The sequence below is a fragment of the Agelaius phoeniceus genome, assembly GCF_051311805.1.
Source record: "Agelaius phoeniceus isolate bAgePho1 chromosome W unlocalized genomic scaffold, bAgePho1.hap1 SUPER_W_unloc_1, whole genome shotgun sequence".
Taxonomy (NCBI): Eukaryota; Metazoa; Chordata; class Aves; order Passeriformes; family Icteridae; genus Agelaius; species Agelaius phoeniceus.
This window is the reverse complement of record NW_027509866.1, coordinates 1,298,465-1,303,066: the sequence shown is the minus strand read 5'-3', so window position 1 is coordinate 1,303,066 and position 4,602 is coordinate 1,298,465.

The following is a 4,602-nucleotide window of genomic DNA, read 5'->3' as shown; positions in this document are numbered from 1 at the left end:
TTTGGAGTGCTGTTTGTAGGGCCCCAAGAGAGGGGCTTCAGTCCCAGCAATGGTTCATCCTGGCCACACTTGGCACCAACAGCTTTCTTTGGCAGGGTGAGAACAGGGATGTTCTCACCCTGCCAAAAGCAGTTCCCAGGGCTGCTCCTCCAGAAAGCAGGAGCTGGTTGGGCAGCAGCAGTGCCTGGAGCAGACAGTGTTTGTGATGAGCTGCAGAGGAGCTGAGCCCAGGGGCTGTTGGCCAAGGCCGAGCCCCAAGGAGCATTTCTCATCTGGCAGGGCGGCCTGAGAAGAGGAGGGGGGAATGCAGCAGCACAGGGCCCATGGAACCAAGGGACCATTGTGACACTGTGGGCCCCTGTGAGACCAAGAGGCCTTTGTGACACTGCAGGGCTGCATGGAAACAAAGGCCCATTGTGACATTGCAGGGCCTGATGTCATCAATGGTCCATTGTGACACTGTGGAGCCAAAGGAGACCATTGTGACACTGCAAACCCCCAGGGTCCAAAGGTCCATTGTGACATTGCAGGGCTCAGGGAACTGAGGAGTCATGTGACACTGTGGGGCCAGGGGAACTACTGAGACCATTGTGACACTGCAAGGCCCCATGGAATTGTTGGGACCATTGCAATACTGCAGGGCCTTCTGGAACCTAGGGGCCATTGTGACACTGTGGGACCCCATGGAACCAAGTCACCATTAGGGCACTGTGGGGCCTCATGGATCCAAGGCATCATTGTGACACTATGGGGTCCTACAAAACCAATGGAGCACAGAACAGGTCTGGCTGGTTTGGCCCCCCAGGGGCCACCTGACTGGTCCAGCTGATCTTGGCATATTGAGGTTCTCTTCTCATCTGCTGCTGAAATACTGGGGCTCTGTGCTTTCCTTCCTATGGAAAAGAACTGTCCTTCTTCTCCCGGCACCCATGGCCAGAACTGGGATTTCACCTCCAAATTTCCTTATATCCAGGGATTGTTCCCACAGGAATATTGCCAGGACAAGTCTGGCTGGCAATGGTTTCACAAGGGTCAGCTCTCATCTGTCCCCAAAAAACTGGGGAAGGCTCCGTGCTCCCCTTCCTATGGGAAAGAACTGTCCTGCTTCTCCAGAAACCCATGGATGAGATTGGGATTCCACCTCCAAAATTCCCTTAATTGAAAGACTGCTCCCGGACAAAATCTGCCATTCCTGACAAGTCTGGATGGCCTTGGCCTACTGAGGCTCTCACCTGGCTTCCAAACACTGGAGTTCTGGGCTTTCCTTCCTATGGAAAAGAACTGCCCTTCTCGGTCAGGTGCCCATAGCCAGAAATGGGGTTCCACCTCCAACATTCCCTGTTGTGACAGACTGGAGGAGATTGTTGGCTTGAAACATTTCATATGTGGAGGAGGAAGGGGCAGATCCAGCCTTGCCCTGCCCTGGAACCCCAGCCCTGCCCTGCTCTGGAACCCCAATCCCCCCAGAGCCTCTATCCCAGCCCAGCAGTGGCTGCCAGTCCCTGGCACAGCACAGGCAATGCTCCACAGCCACCTCTGCAGCCCCCAGCCCAGCTCCTGAGGGACCAAATGAGCCCAAGCCCCACCTGGGGGAAGGGCCCAGGGAGACCAAGGGGTATTGAAGGCTGACCACAAGGCAAGCACACATCTTGACCCTACCTCCTCTTGGAATTTCCATCAGAACAGTGCTGGAATCCAGGAGTTGGTAGCTGTGTGTCTCTGCTTCTCTGTATCTTTTTTGTCTTTCTCTCTTTCTGTGTCTTCTTCTTCTCTTCCTCTTGCAAATTTTGATTAACATGAAATTGAACAAGCTTAGAGTTTGTGAAGATGAATGGGCCAAGTCAATGCTTTCAGAAATGTTTTTTGTTGATTGAATGTCTATTGTAGTTTGACATGAGAAGAATTTTAAAAAGTAATACAAAACTTTTTGTGTAACTGACAATCTGTTAAACCACTGAGATACTGAACACGCCTCTGTGAAACACAAATGTTAAAGATGAAAAAACCCAGGAACCTCCTCTTTCTTTTCCAGTCAACAAAGAAGCAGCGGGCCCCAGCCCTGGCCCCCATCTCAACCAAACCAAACCAAACCAAACCAAGCAACCCTGCCATGGGCTGAGCCCCTTCCCCCCTCCCCAGGCTGCCCCCCCACCCCCATCGGCCCCATTTTGACCAAACCAAACCCCAACAACTCCCAAACAGGAAAACAAAAGAGGCTATAAATCCCCAACCAGAACAAAGCCAACCACAGCTATTAAAATCTTACCATCAAGTCCCCTCCCCCCAACACAACTAAAACCAAAAACCCCTAAAACTTACAACCCATACAAAATAACCCTACAACTAAAATTAAACAAAAAACCCCACAAAAATCAACCATAAAACCAATCCTAACACAACCCAACCACAACTTCAACTACAAGTTACTGGCAGGTCAGGTGTTGACCCTTTCAATACTTCAATCCTCCCTCAAGTAAAAGGAAAAAACAAAATACAAACATATAAAAAATTATAAAACCATCAAAGTCAGTAAAGAAGAAATGAAATCCCTAATAAAAAATAAGAAAAAATACCTTAATCTTAAAAATAAAATCCTCTTATAAATGATAAAGAAAAAAATTCTTTTTTTATAGCACTTACAATTATGAAAAAATAAAAATATTTAAATTATTATCAAACAAAAACCTGCATACTAAAAAAAAAAAGTTAAAATAACTGTAATTTCATAAAAAGTTTAAACAGGAAAAGATAAAAACATAATCCAGTACCCCCAAGAGAAGATCTCTATTTCTAGAGATAAAAAAAAATTTAAAAGTAAAAAATAAAAACTTTTACCCTTAAAGAACTCATCTTTAAAACAGTACCCCATAAGTTCACATGGCCCATCCACAAGCTGTAAAAAAGCTTCTGGCAATAAAAACAATTTCACAATAACAAAGTTCCCCAGACAACTCTTATGCATGACAGAATTAAGAACCACAAAAACCGTAATTTTTCCACTGGCAAAAAAATCTCCATAACCTTAACAAGAAAAACTTCTCTCCCAAAGTAAACTAAAAAAAGACTATTCTAGAAATAGTAAACTAACTAGAAATTTTAAGTTAAATTTCTTTACATTGTCAGTAAAAAGAAAAAGTTGTAAAGAAAAAAATTGTTCCAAAGAGTTTATTTCTATTCTCACTACCTTTTTTCTTTAGGCTGCTTTTATTGATATTTTCTTTATACCCTTTTAAAATTTTAAACCTACTTTACCTTTCTCATAATCCTATTTCAGAACAAAATACATAAATATTAAGCAACATTAAAACACATCACACTCATCAATACATTAAGAAATCTCAAGATAAGAAAAATCTTAAATTAATAACCAGAACCACTAAAATATCATGATAAACATTTTGCCAAAGTTTCTCTGATTTTCTAAAGTTGCCAGTAAATGCTGCTTTGTTGTTTTGAGCTCCTGAGGATCTCTTGTCAGTATTCCTCAAGTGCAATCGACTCAGAGTACACAAACAATTGTAATTCCTTTTAAATGTCTCCTTGAGAGAGTTGTTTGGGGGATGGGAGTCAGGGCTTGTGTGTCCTGCTTGGCCCAGCCCAGGCAGGGCTTTCCCAGCCACATTCCACACTCCATTGCCCAGCTGGAGCCGCTGGTGCCTCTGAGTTGTGCTGCCCCAGCCCCAGGGACGCTCTCCTTGTCTGCCCATTCCCCCACGGTCTCTGGGCAGGGATGGCCTCACTGGGGGCTGCTGACATCCTCAGCAACTTGGAGGCTGCTGCTGAATTTTCCTGCTCCAGAGGCTTGTTCAGCCTTCAGCTCTTCAGTGCAGGAATTCAGTGTCCCAGGGCTCATGAACATTCAGAACACCTGAACAAGCCAAGCCTCTGGGAATCATTTGATTTTAATTTTCAAATCGTTTGTGGCTACTTAAACAGATCTCAGTAGTATATCCAAAGTGAATGCATTATATTTAAGAGGACAGTGAGAAAACATTTTTTAGGTCCTGTTTAGGATTTTTTTCCTATTCATAAATCACTATGTGCAATCTCCAATTGACACTGAATCCAACTACCACCGCATGCAGTCGGAATAGATACGAAAATCAAGACCCTTCATGGCTGACAATCAATCAGACTCTGTCCCTACCCCCACCCCACCATTTCCCCCATCCAAGCCCTGGCACTCAGAGCAGCCTTGTGCAAATCTCAGCTCCCTCCAGCCCAGGCTGCACCTGCAGCTTTCAGCTCCTTGGCTCCAACTCCCACCTGCTTTCCTTGGAGAAGAAGCTGCTCGAGACACAGAGGGATGTTCATTTCTTGTCAGCCAACAAAGCCAAGGGAAGGCACAGCTCCATCAATTGCCAAAGTCATTCCTCTGCTGGATATTAAATCCACTTTGCACAGCAGACAGTCTCAGAGCAATGGAAAACACCTTCTGTGCCCAGCACAGATCCCAAGGTACCCCCAAGCCCTCCCTGCCCCGATTCTGCCCAGATTTGCTCTTTGCACACACGAGTCACACACTGAAGTCAGGAGCTCCCTCCATGCCCAGAGGGAGGAAAAGAGAGAAAGGGGATGAAGAGCTCTCCTGTGCAGAGCCAA